Source organism: Lichenostomus cassidix, chromosome 20, assembly GCF_008360975.1.
Source record: "Lichenostomus cassidix isolate B80296 chromosome 20, HeHo_3.0, whole genome shotgun sequence".
Lineage (NCBI taxonomy): Eukaryota > Metazoa > Chordata > Aves > Passeriformes > Meliphagidae > Lichenostomus > Lichenostomus cassidix.
In genome coordinates this window covers 10,604,892-10,626,679 of record NC_139500.1, presented here as the reverse complement: position 1 = coordinate 10,626,679, position 21,788 = coordinate 10,604,892, and the positions used below count along the sequence as shown (strand labels likewise).

Genomic DNA, 21,788 nt, shown 5'->3' with positions numbered 1-21,788 from the left:
GGCGGCTTTGGCCAGGTTTTTAACGGGATTTCCCTCCTCGCACCCCTTTCGTTTTCTTTTCTCTGCCCCCCAAAACGCGCGGCCCCTTCGGAGGCGGGGGACTGCCTCGGCAGCGGCCCCTGCCCGGGGGACCCAGGGGTGCGTGGCCACCCGCGCTCAGGGAGCGAGGGCTGGGCTGTCTATAACGATTCCTGGGATCCGTGAGCTCCAAACCCGGCGAAACACGGGGCGCAGCTCCCGGCCGGGGCCCGCAGCCGGGTGGCACCGCATGGGAACCGCACCGGTACCGCCAAGGGGGGGCAGCGGCACCGGGGGGGTTCCATGCACAGCTCTCAGTCCCTGACAGCCAAAACTGACATTTTCTTTCCTTAAACAAAATACCCGTAGTTTCGTTTTGCTTCCAAGCGCTTATATTCGTTTGTAAATTAAAAAGGCTTAGGATTCTTTATTTCTTTTCAGTTTTTCTGAGGTGGGCGGCCAACAGAGCCATCCACGGCAACGGGAAATCCCGGTCCAGTGCCGTGGCACAGACAAGTGGAGCGTGGCAGGGGGAGCGATGGCATTCGGGGGCGGTGTGTGGCAAAGCGGGGAGAGCCTTTGAATCGTTGTTTTAAAAAAAAGTATTATATATATGTGTATATATATGTGTATGTATATATATATATTCTTTGAAAGGTTGGGGGGAGGAATTTCTGTTTCCTTTGCTGGTTTGGAAGGCAAACGAAGAACATTATTTTACTACAGATGGGAGGAAAACCGTCTCTAAATTGTTTTTTAATACCGTTGTTGAGGGAGCCCTCAGGCTGTGGTTGCAGGTGGGTTGCGGTACCGGACAGAGAATGGGAAAAAACCCCAAATTCCTAGGGAAAAAAAAACCTTAAATAACCTCCTTTAACACGGTCTTTTTTTTTTTTTCTTCTCCAGCCAGATTTCCAAAAGGAAATCGGGTGCAAAGAGACTGAAGGGCGTAAAAAACCAGAAACAAACTAAAATATCCCCAGTGAGGGCTATACCCCTAAGGGAAGGGAAGGGGGAGCCGCAGCCACAGCCGGCCCCCCAAAAATGGAGCTTTTTTAATGGCAGCGGAGGAGGAGGGCGACCGAGCGTGGCGCATCCTTGGCTTTGCGTGGGAATTATTACATGTCAGTGCACAAATAGGTCGAGAAAGCCGAGCGGGGCACGGCTTCGCCCCGGGTTTAGCAGCGTCTTGTCGGGCTGGGATGGAACGGGCGAGAATGAAAAGCTCTGGCTTTCACCGCTGCCCTCGGCTGCCACAGCCGCCGTTTCGCCTATTCACCTCCTGGGAAAACGACTGCTGCAATGGACACCTTGAGGGATTCATCCAACGATTGCTTTTCATTAACGTTATTTTTTTATTTCTCCTAAGACGAGTTCGTTATGAAAGAAGACGAGACGGAGCTCTGTTTCTGGAGGCTGCAGGGGGCATCAGGGAAGAAGGAACGAAAATACATCCCAACCTCTGTCTGGTGCGTGATTATTTCCTCAAATAGCTCTGACACATCCCCGCCCCTGCCCCGCCACCCCCAAACCTCGGCTGGGAGACTCAAGAGGGTCCCACTGGGCATCACCCCCGGCCGGCAGCCCTCGATGCTAGAGAGTGGAGTGAGTTCCACTGGGAGCCACCCAGCTGACCTTTAAGGTCCCTTCCAACCCAAGTCTTTCTGTGATCACTCCAAGGGTGGAGGAAATGGGCTTTTGGCTGTTCGTTGAGCATCCAGAAGGTCATGCATGTATCGGGCTCGAGAGATACCTCTTAGAGGAAAAAAACGACAACAACAACAAAAAACCTAACTAAAATAATAATATCAAAAAAAAAAGCACAAACCGGCAAACAAAAACAGAGCAAAAAACCCAAACCGGCAGAAAAACAAACAAACAAAAAAAAACCCAAAACCACCAAACCAAAACCGCAAAACCAACCAACAAAAACCCCCATAAAACTAAAAAAAAAACCCAAACAAAATCCCCCCCCGTCCAGCCAACCAACCAAAAACTCCAACCAAGGAAAGGTGGGGGGGAAAAAAAGCCACAGGAGAGAACGCCCCGGGGCAGTGACCGCCTTGCGAGGGCCGTGGGAGCGGCGGGCTCGGGCCGTTCCTCCGGCCGGGGATGCCCTGGGGTCGGGTGGTGGCTTTTCCCACTGCTGTACAGGCTGCGTCCTCTCCTTGCCCGGGGGACCCTCACCCTGAGAGCCTGCAGGGCGCCGGGGGCCGCTGAGCCCCGTCAGACCCCGAGGAGAGCAGGAAACCGGAGGGGAGAGGGGGATGCGCGGGGCATGCTGAGGATGCAGAGGAGGGCAGGGTCTGGGGGCTCCGAGGGACACAGGAGCTGGGGGTGCCGCTGTGCCCCCCGGTCTGAAGGCCGGCAGCTGAGCTCGCACCCTCCTCCCCTCTCCCACCGGCGGGGCGCACCTCGGAACCGCCCCGCCACCCCCTGCCCCCTCGGGAACACCCACCCGGGGTCCCTCTGCCTCCGGGACGCCGGCTCCCTCCTGCCCCGTGTCCAGGAGAGGGAGAAAAAGATTTTCTGCAGCAGCGGCTGAGAAGAAAAAAATATTTTCCCCCCAACACCTCCTCCCAAACTTCTACCGGCGGCTGATATCGGGGAGAAAGCGCACAGATAGAAGCGGGGGCGAGGGAGGAAGCGCTAAGGGACACAGAAAGAGGCAGAGGAAGAGGGGAAAGCCCGGAGAGACGGAGAGAAGGATCGGGGCATTTACCTCTGTTTTTCTCCCTATCGCTGCTCGCAGCGCCGGGGAAGGCTGGAGGGGCGGGTGGATGGACGGACGGACGGACAGACGGACGGACAGACGGACGGACAGACGGACGGACGGACGGAAGGACGGAGGCAGCCGCGTCACTCCGGGGCTCTCCCTAACTCCTAATTAACCCAGACAGGATAACGGTGCCAAACCTTATCCAAAGGTTAGCTGCTCTCAGGGGGGCGTTTGAGCTGCAAATCGTTTCCGCCGAAGCGAAAAGGCGAGAGCGAGCCCGCGAACGAGCCGCAGCCTCCCCTCTGCCAGCGCTGACGCCGGGGGGCTCTGGCACTATCTGCTTTCTCTGCAGCCGCTCCCCGGGGCGGGCTGAGGGTCTCCTGTGCCCCCCCGAGCAGCCCTAGGGGTGTGCAGCCCTGCTCCTGAGGGGAGCAGCTCCTCCAGACCCCGCTATCCTGCCCTGGCACATCTGAGCCGCAGGAGCAATTCTGCCTTATCTCTGCAGAGCAGGCTTGTGGCTGGGTCTTCTGGTTAATAAACTGAGGGCAAAAGAGCTATTCGTGCTCGAAAATCATTTAAAGCAAGCAAGGAAGGCCAATCCTGGCTGGGTTGCCTTTTTAGAGCCCTCAGCCCCAGCCCTTTTCCAGGCTGCTGGGTGGCACAGAGCAGGTGCACGAAGGTGCAGTTATTTGGGAGCAGGATGGGCATCACTCCTAGTTCACTGCTCAGCCTGGCTCCCAACCCCAAAAGGATTCGATTCTCAAGGGCTTTGGGATGGCTGTGAACTGCTACAAACTCACTATACTGCAAACTGTGACCATATGGAAAAAGGGGATGCAAATCCTGAACGTTCACCTTCATCCTTCCCTGTAGCACTCAGGAAATTCCTGCTCAGACTGCTGGACTGTGCCACCACATTTCCCCACACCCCTCTAACCTGCTGCAGGGCACCTCCAGCACAGCTGCCAGCTGCAGAGACAGGAAGACTGAGGGGCACGTTCTGCCCATCCAGCCGAGATTTCATGGTCACATCTGTGCGAGGAGCAAACCTCACCCAGGTCAGCCCAGGCACTCACTCTCAGCGCAGCAGCCACCCCTCTGGACAGGTCCATGTACACCCAGAGGTGATCCCAGGAGATGGGAGCTGTTCCACCTTCCTCCAGCTGCTGCCAAAAGCAGCTCCCGTGTTTCTGGCCAGGCTGATGCCACCCCTGCAGCACCAGCAATGCACAAGCACAGCAGTGCCCTTCATCCCAGCTCAGCCTCCTCCTCATCCCCTGCTCCGGCACCGCGCCGGGCAGCTCTGACAGGATAATAAAGAGTTGCACGATATGCTATAAAAAGGCAATTAGAGAAACTGCTGGATTGGGACCAGCTCCCGTGACCTAGTTAATAGCTCTGGGAATTTCGGGGTGGTGAGGAAGGAGAAGGCATTGCTGTCAGGACGTGGTGAGCGGGTTTGGGAGGGGAGGGTGTGCTGGGGGCTGCAGGACAGGGGACTGGAATGCCCCAAGCCTTGGGCTCTCCCTCCTGCCCATGTTTAGAGCTCACCAGCAGCTCTGAGGGTGCAAAGTGAAAACCCTGGAATGCCCCAAGCCTTGGGTTCTCCCTCTTGTCTGTGTTTAGAGCTCACCAGCAGCTCTGAGGGTACAAAGTGAAAACCCTTCTTGTAGAATCACACAAGCTGCTGCTGGGTTTGTGCTCTGGCTGTTGGGGCTGAATCCACAGTGTGGTGTTCAAGACAAAGAGAGCTGGAGCCAGACTGACAGATACCCTGCAGTAAAATAACCATGACAGAGTAAAATCCAAAGACAGAGTCTCCAGGAGAAAGCCCGCAGTGGATGTCCCCTCTTTATTTAATTTTTTTTACTGAACACAAAATGGCTGCCTAAATTATAGACACATATAACAAACCATAGAGCATATAAGGGGCTAGGAATATAATAATTTTAGATTAATGTGTGTTGCGATAAGAATATTTTACTGGGAAATGTGTAAAAAATTAAAAAATCAAGGTTTATTGATTTAATCTCATTATTTGCAAAATATACAACTTCTGATCTTTGATTTGGGAGACAGTTTGTATATGAATTTCTGTGATTTCCATGTCCCAGAAGGGAAGAGCCCTGATAAAATATGATCAGCTACAAACTAGAAATTAATTTGCAATTTGAGCACACCACATTCCTGAAATCACTTCCAATAGGTTGGAATTAAATTTAACTCATTGTTTGTCTTTATGCTTGACATCAAAATTAAGTGGCAGCCACTGGGTACTTGTGATGCCAAATTCCCAGCTTGCTACATGAGTAGTATTGTTCCCACGAGCTTTAAAAGCATTTTCATTGACTTAATATATAGAGCTTCATCACTGTCAAATTAAATATTAATATATGTACACGTTCTTGTATTTCACAGGAAATGACCATGGACTAGGAAAGGAAAGTGAACACTTCATAGATGCCAAGATTTTTAATATCAACTTTCAAATAAAAAGCTCTTCTGCTGCAATTGTAGAGGCTGTAACAAATGGTGACTGGTCTGTACAGGAAATTTCTCCCTGTGGTTAGATGATGCTCCAGTACTGGAGAGTTTTTATATAATCTATATTTTTTTCTTATTCTTTTAATGCTGTTTTTTCTTAATTGTGTTTAATCTGTGCATGCTGTGGGAAGGGCCTCTCAGCCAGCTTGCCTTTGGGGTGTTTCTTGTCAGGAGGGCTCAATCTCAGCCTGCTCCATCCCCCATCTGTCCATTTTCCTTCTCCTTTCTGCATCCGTTTCTGATAAAAGCAGGTCAGCAACACACAGTTACTCACATCTCCTGCAAACATCTTCCAGCTCTATCCAAAACCCAGGAGGAACACTTTGGGAAATCCCAGACCCTGCTTTGTGATATATCTGACAGCTCAGCCAAGGCTAAGCAGCAGAAGGCAGCAGGCACAGGTTTTTGTATCTTCCTTTAACAGGACCTCTCTTAGTGTTTTGGAGGGACAGAAACAAGGCTCACTTCAGCCAGGGACTGGAGCTACTGGCCAAATTGCAGTTGAGTCTCTGAACCCAAATCTCACACTAACTTGTGGAGCCTCACATGTGGAGGGTGCTGTTCCCAGCAGCAGGATTTGGATGTGCAGCCTCTGTGTGCAGATATCATCAATTAGTTTGGGTCTTTTTTCTAGAGATCAAAAATAAACTCCATGTAAAGGATACTCTCAAAACCTGAGCCCAGAAAAAACCCCATGTGAAGCTGCTGCTGTGTTCTAAGGAAAGCCAAAGGGCAAAGCAAGGTACATCAGTGCATGACCCAAAGGGAAAGAGAGCTCAGCCCACAGCAACACTTCCCGTGCTGCTGGAGAGGATGAGACAGAAAACCTCACCTCTGCTGCTGTCTGTGAGATCCCTGACTGCCCTCTGCCAGCTGAGGGGACACTGGTGCTTGTGGGCGAGGACTGGATGCTGCCTTGGCTGCCTCTGCTCTGCAGTGCAGCCAGAGACCTTCTTTTCACAGAGAAAGACAAAAGAAAAAAAAAAAAACAAAGAAGAAAAGAGAAAAAAAATCTCTTTTTGCAGGAAGGCTCCACACACGCCATTCCCTTTCATCCCACAGAGCCAGAGTGAGCAGTGCAATGCTGGGAGAGCTCTGCAGCACAGGGAGGTGTGAGTGCCCAGCTCTCTGCAGCCAGAGCAGGACTGCATCTGGCAGAACCAGCCCTCCTGCTTCTGCACTAACAGGGTGCAAGGAAATCCCATTCCCTGTGTCCAACACAAGCGCTAGAGAACCTTATTTCTCACATGGCTCAGAGAGTTCTGCTCATCACAGAGTCTGAATCTGCTGTTGCAGGGTGCCCATGATAACCCTCAATACCTCACTGCAGGCAGCTCCTCCATGCTGACTCCAGAGCCAGTCACAGGGGCAGCACTCAGGAATTACAGCCTAAATTTAGCATTTCTGGAGAGTTTCTCAAATACTCTGAGCTGAGAAGCTTTTCTGTCAGCACTTCAGATTAGGGAAGCTGATTAGGGACAGGGTAATATTTATTGTCCTCACGAGCAAGTAGGCAGTGAGTTCAATGTCCAGAAGCACCAGAGGAGTCCAGCCAGCCCTGGGGGTTTCAGCATCAACCCCACAGGCAGAAGACCAGACCATTGCAGAGTGCTCTTCTTCTTTCATCTATGATAAAATACAGAAAGAGAGCAGGTATAAAGGCAGGAGTGAAATTATCCCTTGCCTTGAGGAGGGAACAGACCACGAGCTGGAGCTCACAGCTGCAGCAGAGGATGTATTTTTGGTGACACAGCAACACAGTGCACAGCTGTGCAGCTCACACTGACACACAGCAAATATCCCAGAAAAATAGACATTTCACCTGTTACCACTGCAGCAAACCTCCTCTGGGGATTTTGGTCACTTTCTGGTGGGATGCTCTGCTCCATGAGAGGCAGAAATGAACCCAGGGCTAGGCAAGGTGCAGGCAGGGTGGTTCTCACCCAGGATCTGCTCTGCAGGTGCCAGGAGTCTGAGGGTCTTTGTTTCAAGGGTGTTACAGGGACAGATTCTGTGCCTTTCCATGAATTTAGCTTAACCCTTTGGATTAAGAGAGGAAGGCAAATGAGATTAAAAAATATTTACAAAGAAGTATTTCCTGGGCAGTAAAGCAGCTTTTCTGCCCACTGCCTCCATCCTTGCAGTGAGCAGAGGGCAGCAGCACAGGGAGGCTGCCTGAGGCTCAGAGATGCTCGTGGTGCCATCACCACCCCTCCAGGAACACTCCAGGAGCCCAGCCCAGCCTGGTGCATCCATCTGGGACACACTGCAGGGTACAGAGGGGGCTTTACCTTCCCCTGCTGCTGCTTTTCCAGCAGAAAGGAAATTCAAACCCTGGGGAGCCTTGCTGTGCTGGTTTGCTGCTCCCCCACAGCACTTTCCTCCTGGGACAGCTCCTAAAAAAGGGGACAAGCTGGTTCATGCAGTGCATGAAATAGTCCACGAATGCACCAGCTGGGCTCACTTTCTGTGCCTCAGGAGCTTCCCAGACCCACTCAGGACCACCAAGATTTCAGGCACCTCTACCGTTTTGTGTGGGGATCCAAGGATCTTCAGCAGATACAAAAACCAATATTTTAGTCACATTTACATATTTTCACCCATTTATACCTTGTTTTAGGCCTCTGTAGATGCATACCAGAATATTTATTTTACAGGGGAGTGTTAAGCAGTCTTTAAACTTCGAAATTCTGAACTTAGCAGCCTCAAGTAGTCAAGCCTTAGTAGTCTCAAAGTATTACTATTAAAAACACAGTACTCATAATAAACCCTTCGGCATCACAACACTATCTGCTTTTAATAGAACAGTACTTCTTAAGCAATTTAGCTAATTTGATTTATGACAAAAAGAAATTTGGAGAGTATAAAACCTCAGGAAGAGAACAGCAGGGAAGGCAGCTCTGTGATTACCACCCCCTGCACACGTGTAAACTGCAGATGAGGTAAATTAATAATGAGACCTAAAGTTACTACTTCATGTTAGAAATCTGAGTGAAAGCCGGCAAGGCTGGGAAAGGAGAGGGCTGTGCTGTCCAGGAGCAGAACTGTGATTCAGGAACTCTCTTCCACTACTAAAACACCTCATCTTAGGACTAGGTATTAAATAAACATTTGGTGATTTCATTGGGCAGAAGACCCTCCAGACTTGTTCCCCAAGGCTTGCAAATGTCATTGAACTCACCAAACTGGGCACAGTACCTCTCAGTTTCTCCAGGAGGAGCTGACATCCTTCCTGCCACATTTTCAGCTGTTAAAGCTGGATGAGGTTTTGCCAGAAACTTCTTTATGTGGCACAAACTCCTGATGGAGGAAAGGCAACTTGGGATTCCAGATTTCGAATTTCCTTGTTTCATTTCAGTTGCTGCAGCTCTGTCACTGTAGATAAATCACTGGAGCCCTGTTCAGCTCACATCCCAACTGATAACAGGACAGAAGTGCCCGGAGGGAAAGTTAAACTAGAGGGTTTCACATTCCTTGGACTCTAGGTTTGATTCTTTCTGCAAACCAGGATGCCTTTCTGGGCACCTGATGTCAGATTTCTCCCTGACATTCCCTCACTCACCTTGCTGGCTCACACTGCACAGGGATCCCTCAGCCCTAGCCATGCTGGAGGCTCCTGCACATCCCAATTCCTGCTCCTCCCTTGCACTGCCCCTTTTTCCTGTCCCAGGAGGTGTCAGTCCTGATGTCCCCACTACCAACCCATGCCAGGTGGCCTGGGAGACACTGCTGAACTAGAGTGGCCATAGGTTACATTTATTTGCTCTCATTAACAGATAATTAGCAAGAGGTCTGAAACTGTCAAATCTGATAAATGGACATTAAAATAGTCCTTATCTTCTCTCTCTTTTCCAGTTTCCCTTAGAACAGGGCACTGGTCACAGAGTCCAGTCTGGGAGGGCTGAGGGTGACCTTACAAGCCCCTGCCTCACAGAGAAGCTGCTAAAAGCAGCACATCCTCCTGCTCTGAGTCAAACCCACTGCCTGTTCAGATCACCACCCATGGCTTCTCAGTTTGTTTGTACCCATCAGTCAAATCTTTCCAAGGAAATTCAATCTTTAGAATGATTTTTCTATTAACCTTCATGGCAAAAAGCCACCAGAAAGAGCAGTGAGACAGTCACATTCAAAACCAGCTCTCCCTGCAACCGAACAGCTGCTGGGTGGAAACTCTCTGGGGCAATGTGAGAGGTTACAACAGCCCAAAAGGGACCATTGCCCAAAGAAACAGCAGCCAAAAAGGCACCATTACCCAAACAAACTTCTGGAAAACCTGGTTCTGAAGCAGAGAGGAGGTCTGAGCAGATAATCTCATGTCTCCAGGAGCTCAGGTGGTGCCCTGCAACGAGACAGGGTGTCTGCAGAACCATCACCAGGGCAGAAATCAGGGAAATAAGTCAATAATTGTGTAATCAGTAGCATCTTACTTTTTTTAAATGAACCTGTAGGATGAGGGTTTCCCCTCAGCACCCTCCCTCTCCTCTTTTTCCCAGAGCTCATCTTTCACTTTGTCATGCAATTCCCAGCTGGCCAGCTGCAGCCTGCCTCGATCCCTTTTCCATTACACACTCGGCTGAGCTGAGGACGAAAGGGCCCCTGGATTCCAGCGAGAAGGTAATTAATTGACTTTCTGCTCTCGTTGCTATGCGGCAAAGGTGGAAGCCGCAGCAGCTACAGTTCATTTTTAATCCTGGAAGATTAGCCACAAACGGCATCATTACCGAGGTGATCAGCTGCCCCAGTAAAGACCCTGGGACTGGGAAGGGCTGTTCTTGGGAAGAGGAGGGCTGAGAGGAAGAGATCTGGAGCCAGGAGTAACACACCCATCAGCTAGGTGATCATTTTGTAGCTCATCTCCTGGGAAGGCTTTTACTTTACATTTTAAACCTCCCCAAACCTCCAGGCTGGGCAGAGAGCAGAGCCACCACTGCTTTGGTGGCTGGTGTCACCCTCCCCGTACACAAACCCCAGGTAGGAGCAAAGAAATCACTTTTTGGAGCTGAAAATAAGTGGCTGATTGGATATCCTGTCCCTGGAAGTGTCCAAGGCCAGGTTGGACAGGGCTTGGAGCAACCTGGAATGGTGGAAGGTGTCCCTGCCATGGCAGGGGGTGGAATGAGGTGTTCTCCAAGGTCCTTCCCAACCCAAGCCATGCTGTGGTTCTGTGGCTGTGCCATGTTCCCAGCTCAGAACACCTTTCTCTGTTGTGACAGCAGTGCTGTGCCCTTGGAGGCACAGACATCACCCAAATCAGCTTCTTAGTGTGATAGAATGGCCAATTCTACCAAAAAATTTTAGAAGATTGTTTTTCAGCTCAAAATACTAAAAGCTGTTCTCTAGCTGAGACAGCAGGACCACTTACACTAAGGAAATTATGCATATTTGAACTTGAACTTATTTGAATTTGAACTCCAGTTATCCAGTGGAAATTAATTCCTCTCTCTTCAGCAGCAAAAATTGATGGCAAAACTATATCTGTTGTTTGGGCACATTCATCCAGGTAAGGGCTTCTCACTGCCCTGGAGTTTGACTCCCCTGAGTAATCAGCTGGTTCTCTACAGCCCACTCTGGCTTTTGGTGATTTCTCACTTCCCAGCAGCACAGTGCCTCCAGCCCACAGGGCCTGACATGCTATTTGCTTGAGAAGGTCAGCAGCAGAACAAATATTTGCCCTTCCTGTGTCTCATTTAGGGCTTTGTAAGAATTAAAGTTTTATTTTATGATCCAACTCTGTATCTCTCTCTCTCCTTCTTTCCAGGTTTCTTGTCACTCTGGGATTGTTTCCTTTGATTTTCAGGTAGTACCAATGCCATTTTGCCAGGACACACACAAAATCTTGCCAGGATCTAGTCTTAGTGATGGCGCAGAAAGCGCTGTTTTCATAGAATCACAGAACGGTTTGGGTGTGGAGGAACCTTAAAATCACCTTGTTCCATCTCCTGCCATGGACAGGGACACCTTTCATTATCCCAGGTTGCTCCAAGCCTCATCCAGCCTGGCCTTAGACACTTCCAGGGACTCCCACAGGATCTCTGCAGGAATGCCCTGATGTGCTGCCAGAATAAACACATCTATATCAACAGAAGGGCTTTTGTCCGTGTGTGCCTTCCACTCACTGGAAATTCAGCCTTTTCCACTCACTCATGTCCCAGGACAGACTCACCTGTGGATGAGGTGAGTTCCTGGTCAGCCTCCAGCCATGAGGAGCACACAGGGGCTCCCTGTGGAATGTGCTGAGGATGGAAGGAGGATTTACTGGCCACGAGGTGAAACGTGTCTCTGGAAACAAGGCAGAGATCCTCTTCTCACTGCTGGCCAGGGCCATCATCAAATTCACAACGCCTGCAAAAGCACAAGGCTCCCTCCCCTGCCAGCAATCCCAGCAGAGCTGTCTCATTTCGCTGAGGTGGCAACTGCTCACAGACATCACACGATGAGGAGCCTCAGCTGCAGCAGCAGCAGCAGTAAAAGCACATTGTTAAAGGTGTCAGTGTACATCACACGGCTGGGGAGAGGCACACATTCATTTGCACCTTTCTGAAACTGTGGCAAAGCCTCGAAGTCATTTATTTCCCTGTTCTTTGAGCCTTGTGAAGTGCCTCCTTCATCCTGCGTGGTGTTTGCTCTGACACCCAGTGAAGGTGACCGTGTTTGTGTGTAGCTTGCTAACAGCAGTTTTTATTGGGATCCTCACAACCCATGTGCCTCTACAAGCAGTGCCACGGCAGCATCATCCCAAGAAGTTAATTCCAGAGGTTCCCACCCCCTTTTCCATCACTGCATCCCAGGGATTCCTGCTGTCGTCACCGATGGCATTCAAGCACTCACCTGCACAAGAGCTGTGCTTCCCCCTCCTCCTCCCCAGTTTGCTCTCTCTCACCTCTGAGGTGCTCTCCAGGGTGATTCTGAGGAAAATAAAAAGTTCAAATGTGTTTTACTGTTTGAGCCTTTAACACATCATGCAGAATTCCTCAGCCTGGCGTTTCCAACCCCCTGTACTTTTCCCATGTTCTTTCCCTGTACTTTTCCCTGTCGTTTCCAGCTCAGGCACGCTGTGAGCTGTGATTTGTACAACTGGAGCATTTTCCTGTGCCCACAGCCAGGCTGCAAAGCTGCTGCACGGAGCCTCTGACGTGGGATTTGCATCAGCAAAAAAACATGCCTGAGTTGTAAAGAGGCATTTGTGAATGGGCACAACCCCCGCTGCAGAGCACTGCCTTAAGAAGCAAGTTCATTTCCTGAGACGTAATAAAATTAATTGTCTTGAAATGTGGAGGTGGAGAAATGTACATGAATGCATAGAGTCAGAGAATCTCCTGAGCTGGGAGCACCCACAAGGATAGAGTCCAAGTGCTGTCTCTGCACAGAACACCCCAGGAATCCCACCCTGTGCCTGAGAGCATTTTCCAAGCAGTCCTTGATCTCTGGCAGCCTTGGTGCTGACATGGATGAATCTATTATTACAGTGGCTGTAGTAGATAATCTTTTTTTCCCCCACAGAGTTACAGCAGGGTGTGATTTGGCTCAGATTTATGCCCTCAGATTCTCTCTAGGGCAATTTCTGTAGGTTCCTGGCAGATCCTGGAGCTACAGCCACTCACCAACATCCATCCATCCATCCCTTCATCCATCCCTATTCCTGTTTCCCCTCTGCTCAGGACATCCCTTTGCTCTTTGGGGGCCAATCACAGAGGAGCAGCCAGCACTGACTTACACCTTTCAGAAGGGTCAGGCTGGGCAGATTCAGAGCTCTGAATTTAGAACATTTTGTTGTGCTGCTGATACGCTGGGTGAGTATTGTTGTGCCTGAGTGCCAAACGCTCAGACTACACAGAGCAAGGGGCTGTGATGGTGTAGATAGGAGGCCTGAAACAGTGTGAGGCAATGGGGAATTATTGCTTGCCTTATCTCCTCTGCTCAGGGCACATCACCATCCCTGCCATTCCCTGATCTCACAGCTCCCAGAGGATGTGGCTGCCAGTGCTGCTCACCTGATAAGGGAATCTCCATCACTTGTGTTTGTACAGTTTCTTCCCTAATATATTTTGCATAGCCACAATGTGATTCTGCATTTCTTATACAAAAAGACACATGGAAGGCAGCACATGTGATGAACTCTGGTTGAAATGCACATACAGGCTGCTGCTGGCACAGCATCCACACTGGAGACCAGGCCTGAGGGTCTGATATTACAGCATAACATGCAAATTGATATTTGATGGGAAGCAATATGATAATTGCCCCAGAAAAAAAAATTGAACACTCCCCTCTCTGTCTCTCCCTTTCCCACATTTAACAACAGAGGTGAGATTTAGTGGGGGCACTTGAATTGCTCCATAGAGACTCTCCAGGGGAAAAAGGCTCAACCTGTGATATTTCCTTACCTGGAAAAGAAGAGATTGGCTAAGAAGAGTCCATCACTCATTTAATAGCCAATATGTGATTCTCAAGTGTGGCTCTTTTGGGGTGAAGCTCCAGCCAGCAAACCTCATGTGTATCATGTCTGCAGTGCCAGGTGATATCCCTCAGCCTTTGTGCCTTTAGCCAGGGTGAAAACACCACAATTTTCAGGAAAGCTGGAGCTCCAGGTCTCATTTAAGCAAGAGCTGATGTCTGGGAAATTGCACACCACAGAACAGAGGGGAATTTTCTGCCTTTCAAAACTCCCCTTTTTGTTGGACAGAGGCTGAAGGCAACTTCTAGACATGGAATTTTGGAAGGAGATGCTCTGAGCAAGTAAGATGTGCCTATTTATTCATAGATAGAAAATATTTTATTCATCCACTTTTAAAAACATGGCAAAACACCCCATATATTTTTCTACGTCTCAGCATGCCTGTTCAATAAATGGCAGTGCTAAACCTACTTTTATTCACAGCTTTTGGGGAAGTTAAATATTTTGATCTCCACCTTTAGATCACAGAGCCCTTGGTATTTCTTTCCAGGCACCCTACTCTGATCCCATTGCAAGAAGTGGGGGATTTTCTGTTCCTTCATGGAGAGCTGGATCAGGTTCATTGGGAATTTCAGACCTTGTCTCTTTGTTGTGTTTCTGGCTCGTGTGTTTAAGAATTGGCTTATTGTCCATCCTGCTAATGTTTTCAATTATGTGAAGCCCAATTCAATATCCCTACCTGATTGGGAGGCAGCAGGAGCTGGCTTTTTGTGTTCTCTGACCTAGAGCTGACTCCATTTGCTGCCTATCTGACTAACTAGTGAAGCAGAAAATGCACACAATACAGCACAATTAATGACAGACTCTGAAAAACACACCAGATCCCAGTGGAGAGGAAGAAATTAGGCTCTTGCACAGTGAAGGAGTTTGTTGATGATGTTTTTCTATTTATAACATTTTAAAGGGCAGGCATGAGCTCGGCTTAGTGGAAAATCCCAACTGCTTATTTTTTTCTCTAAAATTGGCTTAATTTTTTTTTAAATTGGAGACAATAATATTAAAATTCACACCAGCTGTGTGACCCTGTGGAGTGCCAAGAGAGGGAGAGGGTTTCTCTGGCCTCTAACAATCTGTCTCTCTTGGCAAATATGGCAAAGTGTTTAAATCTACATAAAATGAAAAATACCCTTTAAAAATAATTATCGGTGCTGATATATTACCATTAAACAGGATTTTATGGCAAAAATGCATATGAAAAGTTACCCCTGGGCTCCTCAGTACCAGAAAAACAAGGAGCTACTGGAGAGGGTTCAGCAGAGGTCACAAAGTTGATTTGGGGTCAGAAGCATCTCGCGAAAGAGAGGAGGCTGCAGGAACTGGGCCTGGTCAGTCTGGAGAAAAGAAGATTGAGAGGAGATCTCATCAATCCATATAAATATCTGCAAGGGACATCAGAGAATGGTGCCAGACCCTTTGGTGGTGCCCATTGGCAGCATGAGGAGCAATGGCCACAATACAAGAATTTTCAGCTCAGCATGAAGAAGAACTTTGCATTGAGGGGAGCAGAGCATTGGAACAGGCTGTGTGTCAGGCTGTGAACCCTCAGTTTGCAGGAAAACACCAACACTCTGTTAGCAATCCCTAATTTCATTATGTTCACCAACGGGATGGGTTGTTGTAACCTGCTGGTCTTTAGCTCTGCTGTATCAGATGCCTTTAGACACCATAAAAGAACAAATAGGAGCAGCACAAGCTCTTTAATGGGATGATAACAGAGTGAAGAGGACCCAAAGCACCAAATGAGGGGTAACAAGGGGAAAGAGCAGACCCATGAAGCTATCTCAACCACCATCTTTATAAATCAGGACTACATTAACTTATTTACAATGCTCTTCTTTCCAGGCCACTTCAGGAGGACCAAACTCTACTTTTCAGATGATCCATACTGGTATTTTTTAAACACTTCCTGCCACATTTAAATATCCAATCTAGATTTTTACTTGATTTTATCTCCCTGCCCTGGAAAGCTTCCCCACGCCCTGTTCTCCCATGGTGAGATCTCCAACCAACACATGGATCCTGCTGCCCATCCCACATGGAAAGGGCAATGCTCCAGGAGGGAATAAAGAGCATCATCATCACCTATTTCTGCTGCTCAGTCTGCAGCCACAAGCTTCATTCACTGCACAGAGGTAGGCACTGCTCTCAATGAGGAGTTCGTGTTTCCCCACAGGCCATTTTTCATGGCTAATAGAGCAACCAGATTTTTCAAGCACTGATAACTTCATCTGCCCAGCGATTCAGTAGGACACAGCAGCATCACTCCCATCTTACCTCTGGAGCACAGAGCTTGGCTCTGCAGTCAGCTTGAAACACACAGGATCTCCTGCTTTTCCAATGGAATTTAATATTCTTCACCCTCTGCTATCTTCAAAATCCTCTTGGCTTTAATTGCAGGCTGGAGGAGTTGGACTGCTCAAAAATCAGGTCTTACAATATCAAGCTGGGAAATATTAACACTGCTCTGCATATATTCTTTAGTGAGGCGTTTTAGAAAAGTAAATGTCCTTTAGCTTGATAACATTAATTTTAATGTCAATATCTTTCATTAATCCTTTCTGCAAGCACTCAGCACTGCGCCAGAGCAGGGCTATGATAAACAGGAATGTGCATTTGGCCTCTTTGAATTTTATATCATTTGTGTATTTTGGCAGTGAATATCTAATTCTCTTCTGTTTACAAGAGTTGGTGGGAGTGTTTTTTGGGATTTTTGTTCTGGTTTTTATTTGGGCTTTTTTTTTGTTTTGTTTTTTTAATGCTAGTTTAGTAACTGAACATATATTTTAACAAAAAAAAAAAAAAAAGAAAATATTTCAGAAATTCCAGTTTCCCTACTGTTTTTCCACACTTCCCAGCATTTTATTAGGGAAACAACCCTGGATCCAAGTGGTAATACAGGGCCTTGAGAGAGCCTGTAAATGGATTTTAAATTGATGTTTAAAAGCCTTATTTTTTTTCCTAAATGGAAGAGGCTAATGAGTTTTAATTCCTTGGAAAGCCAGGTACTGCTATAAAAAGATATTTTCCTATTACTAACAAATCATCTGGGTTGGAGACTGGTTTACCCATTTATGTATGTCCTAGCCAAAAAAGCATTTGATTAAGGCTTTCTTTTGTCATCCAATAAATTCTAAGGAGTGCTGCTGAAGCAGGTTGTACTTTGTCAACCTTCATAAGGAAGGAGAGGTGGAATAGAACAGATATATTAACCAAAGGGAAAAATCTGAGCATTCCTACCACCACCCTGGCATACACTTAATTTTCATGGGATGAGAACACTAAAACACCCTCAGAGTAGTTTAGGCCCTATAAAGAGAACAGCAGCAGCTGGATCTTGCTCCAGCCCTCAAGCCAAGAATAATATTTCAGATCTTAATTCACAATTTGGGCTTTTCACCCGAGGGTTTCCACATTTGCCCATGGCAGGAGAAATCTTTCCAGTTTCAAGAATAGAAAAGACAACACTTCTGCCTCTTGCCATCTTTGGGAGAGAATCTAGAATGTCAAATAAATGGGGAGAAGACGAGAAACCTTCTGTCTCTCTTGAAAAACAGAAGAACAGAAGAAAAACACTATGTTAGGGAGCACTGGGATACAATTTGGAGGTGTAGACAGCTTCCAGCTGCTGCTGGGGCAGAGGAGAGCCATGAAAAACACTGTGAGTGGGGACTGAAACTCTTGATAACACATGAGAAAAAAGGGATAGACTTGAGGGAAGGACAACAGCCTGTGCTGGAGCCCATGAACCCCTGGATTGTCCCCCCCAGGACTCCCTTTGGACAAACAGAGCTCCCTGGTGGGAATTCTCCATACAGGGACAAGGGGGTCCTGGATCCCATCACCTTCCTTGCATCACTGAGAAGCTGCAGGGGAGAAAACCAAGCCTGGAAGGCTCAGGAGTGAGATTTATTGCTTGGTTAATGACATCCTTCCCTTCCCCATGACCCCAGCCAAGCAAGAAAAGGCTGAGTGGCTTTATCTTTATTCAGTGCCGTGGTCCTTCTGGGACACTTGAACCTGATTGCATCATTTTCCGTGTCAGCCTTGATAAGATGCTGATTGTGTTTCCTGGTTTTTCCGTGGTGCAGGACTCCCCTGGCAGCCTGCATGGCTAATGGGAGCTGACTGGCTCTCCAGTTTGCCAGAGCAGTTCGCTTTGGCTTCCTGCTGTAGCACATTAACACAACAAATTAACAGTGTAATTGCATTTTAACTATTTAGCACTGTGGAAAAGGGAAAAAAAAACCTTAGAAAAAAGGAAGATCACAGGCAAAGACCCAAGAGACAGGTTAGTAAGGCAAGTCTCTGTCTGCACCTCCCTTCATTTCTATTTTTAGCCAGCCATTAAGTTATGCTAATAATCAGGCAGCCACAGGGTATGGCAAATCCCCTGCTCAGACATAGGAAAAGCACTGAGTTAAATATATTCAGCTTACTCAACTCACAGGACTGGTGTGACTGCTCCAAACCCAGAACCACAGGGATGGGAGAGCAGCTCCAACTTCTCTCACTGACATCCATTCCTGCAGCAGAGCCACAGCAAGAGCACACACATTTGGCATTTCTATATACACATATGTAAATCAAGCACAGGATAAATAAAATATGCAAATTCAAACAAAACACCCGGTATCAATGGCTCTGACTTTTTTTTAACAAAGGCCAATTCACTACAGTTCATAAACCGATTCATCTGGGAGAAAACAGCCCTTTTAACCAAATAGCAGCGTGATACATCTGCCACCAATTTCTCCAGAGCAATTGCATCAAAAATAGCATTTATTGTAGCTCTCCCTCCCATGCAATTGGTTGTTATTTTATTTCTGTCTATATGCAGCAGTTCCTAAAGGGGATAGCATCAGGTCCTCACATAACCTATATATTTAATCAGATTATCCAATTAAATAATGCAGCTTTAAATGAAAAGTCTGCTATTCCCTCGAGCAGTTCTGGGAATGCTTTCATTGCTTGTTCTTGTGCTTAAAATGTACTAGCAGCACAGTCTTCTGTAGCTATTTTTGGGTATCCAGACATTTGTAAAGCACCCATCACTGATTTTTAGATGCCAATACCTCATTTTCCTCATCAAATTACAGCAGTCAGAAATGTCACATTTGTCTATAAAGTCACAGAACACATTAAAATAATGATGTCTTTATCTTTTGTGGCTGAGCAAGCACAGGATGAAACAGCAATGGTGATGATGAGGTTTTTGGGGAGGGAAGAAGGGAATCCCAGCAGGGTGGTGTGATTGTTGTCCCTCCCAGGGCTGCTGTGCTGAGCTGCATCCTTGGGAACTTACCAGCAATACCTGGCAGAGGAGCAGCCAGGGAGGCTGGATAACCTCTGGGATTCCCTCTGCCTTTGCCATCACAGGGAGGTGCTGTGTGACAATTCTGTTCCTGGGGTGACTCAGCTCAGCTCACCTTCACTGCCCCATCCAGGCTGCAGGACTGCAGCAGCTCTGATGCTCCAGGTTTTAGGTTTTCCATACCCTTCTGAGCAAGGATACTCAGGCATGGAAAGGCTTTTTATCAACTCTGAGCAGAAAGCATTGGAGTTTGCACATCCCCCGAGGAGGATTTCACATGTGGAAGGTCATCATAATGCTCTGCTGCAGGGAACACTTCTTCCTGCAGGAAACCCTGTGAGGATGGAAACACCCCTGGTTGTTTTCCCTGCCAGTCCCACCTCGGTAAGACATGTTGCCTTACTCTTGATTTACAGGTTAATCCAATGACTCCACATAATTTATTAAATAGGTCACAAAATACTGCCAGGGAGAGGCAGGGCAGTGTTAGAGCCCAGCAGTCTCAGGGAGGTGGAGGAAGCCATGCAGAGATTCAACACTGCAGAAAAGTGAACACAAACACCAAGTGTCATAACACTGTGTTTCCCCATGGGAAAAATTGGGGAAAGTGACAGATTCAATCTGAGCAGACTCTGCTGGCTGCTGCAGCACTGAGCTTTCTCCAGAAACCAGTCACAAGGTGCAGGGATGCAGATGGGACTCCACCATGAGGGTCAGGGGTTTCTGCCAGCCTGGCTCTCCCAGAGTGCCCATGCTTGGGCAGATTGGGAGGTGCTGGTCAGAGCCCCAAACCTACCCTGTGTTCAGGTATCACATCACAGCTGTACGAACAGAGCCATGAACCAGTGAATGCTACTAGCAAGGCAAACAAATGATTCCCAGACAGTTTTCTCCACCCACGACACTAGAAGGTAAGAAAATAAAATGTTTAAATGGTTAATTAAAAGATCTGTTCTATTTCTTTACTCCTCCCTACCACCACACACCTCAATAAAGCAGGTGAGACGAATCAACCTCTGCATCAACTCTTGGACATTCCCCCACTTCCCAATCCTCCCCTTCCTCCAGAGGGCAATTGGGTGGAAAGGGGGACATTTTGCAGTCATTAAAATTTCATTTTATTTTTAGCCAGACACGCTGCTGTTTAAAAGCTCCCTGGTGAGTGTGGGATTGGCAGTCTGGGGAAGAGAGAGCAGAGGCAGAGGGGGTCAGGGAGGATGCTGGAGGTGGGGAACACAGCGGCTGCAGGAGCAGCAGAGATGCTGCAGGAGCAGGGAAGGGTTGGCTTCTTGCCAGCCTGCTCTGTGCCATGAAAAATAGCAAAGCTAATAACCTCAATTACAGCCCAGCCTCTCTGGGGGCTGCTGCTGATGCCTTTGTTTATCTGAGTCCGACGTGAAAGCAAAGATTGCTTTTTGTCTGCAGGGGCATGTGTTGTACAGACACCGGAGAAACAAACAGCCCATGTCAGGGAAAGAAAGGTCAGAGAATCACAGGCTGGTTTGGGTTGGAAGGGCCTTTAAAGACCATTCAACCCCCTGACATGGCAGGGACAACTTCCCCTACACCAGTTTGCTCAAAGTGCCATCCAACCTATCCCTGAAGCCAGACGCTTTCTTCCAAAATTCACCTTAGATACTAGCAGCTTTAATGCCTTAAATTTGGGCTTGTAGATATTTTAATTTGCCAGCCAGAATGCAGTAAGTCACCTAGAAGGTCCCTTTCAGTGTTTCAGTCTCAGCTGAAACTGGGATGGGCTTTCACCCTGACCTGCTGTGGCTGTACCATGGTCCACACTTCCACTGCAGCACTCATAACCAAAATAGGTCTGCTGGCTTTTTAGAGAAGCTTGGAGCTATTCTGTAACAGCAGTTGCGAGCTGATTACTAAAATACTTCTTTTACTAATATATTAATTAGACTGGGATGTCTAGAAAAACTAGGCAGAAAGAAATATTGAATACTTGAGGCTGAAGCACACTGCTGGACTTCTTGCCCCTTCTTGTCTACAAATCTACTCTATATTCAGGAAATCAGGAAGGATGGACTAAAGAAACCACTGCCAGGAGACAAAGGACCCAAAAATGGAGTATGGCAGCATCTATGCTGGGTCAAAACAAATCCAGCCTGTGGCAGAGACGAGCTCTGCCTACCTCACCAGGAAGAATTAACTACAATAGATTTCACAGAAATGACTGTCACTATAAAACCCTCCTTCTATTTAAGCAGTGCTCCTGCTGCTGAAATGAGCAGTGCTTTGTTCATGCATGGCTTCCCTCCGTGTGTCACAGGACCCAGAGCCTGCAGGCTCAGCCATTGCGCTGGCTCTGCCAGATGGTCCATATGGATGTGTCCCCACTGCAGCTGCAATGCAGTTTGCTGTGCTGCAACTTCAGTTTCTGTGTGTAAAAGCCATATAAAGGCTCGTCAGGAACAGCAAAATCTGATTTGTCAAGTTAGAGGCTCCCCCTCTGCACCCCTAAGCACCTCAGGTGCTTGCAACAATACTCCTCCAGGTTGTGTTTGGATAAATTTCGGTGAGGGTGAAGTTACATAATGGGAGTTAAACTTTCCCAATTCCCTCACAAAGCAGAGGCAATCAGCCAGCACTCAGCCATGTCACGAGTCGACTCTGTGCCCTGTGCACACACACAAAAACCTCAAGGCTTGTTCATCTGCAGCAGCATAAATCTGAAAATACATCTAATAATCCCCAGTCCTCACTCCCCAGATAGTGGATGC

General features: G+C 47.9%; 2 long non-coding RNA genes across 3 annotated transcripts; both read right to left on the bottom strand.

Moving 5' to 3' along the window:
* Positions 1-4,574: 4,574 nt before the first annotated feature.
* On the bottom strand, positions 4,575-7,993 carry LOC146428823 (uncharacterized). The gene is made up of 3 exons (XR_014855974.1): positions 7,104-7,993; positions 6,114-6,907; positions 4,575-5,519 (listed from the first exon to the last, which is right to left on the bottom strand). It is a non-coding gene; the product is annotated as an uncharacterized LOC146428823 (long non-coding RNA).
* Positions 7,994-8,000: 7 nt separating this feature from the next.
* Positions 8,001-18,319, bottom strand: LOC146428822 (uncharacterized). 2 transcript variants are annotated; one of them, XR_014855973.1, is made up of 6 exons: positions 18,182-18,319; positions 17,134-17,231; positions 16,011-16,165; positions 12,110-12,186; positions 11,445-11,514; positions 8,001-9,639 (listed from the first exon to the last, which is right to left on the bottom strand). It is a non-coding gene; the product is annotated as an uncharacterized LOC146428822 (long non-coding RNA). The 2 variants fall into 2 exon arrangements; XR_014855972.1 differs by having other exon boundaries at positions 8,001-11,514.
* Positions 18,320-21,788: the final 3,469 nt, after the last annotated feature.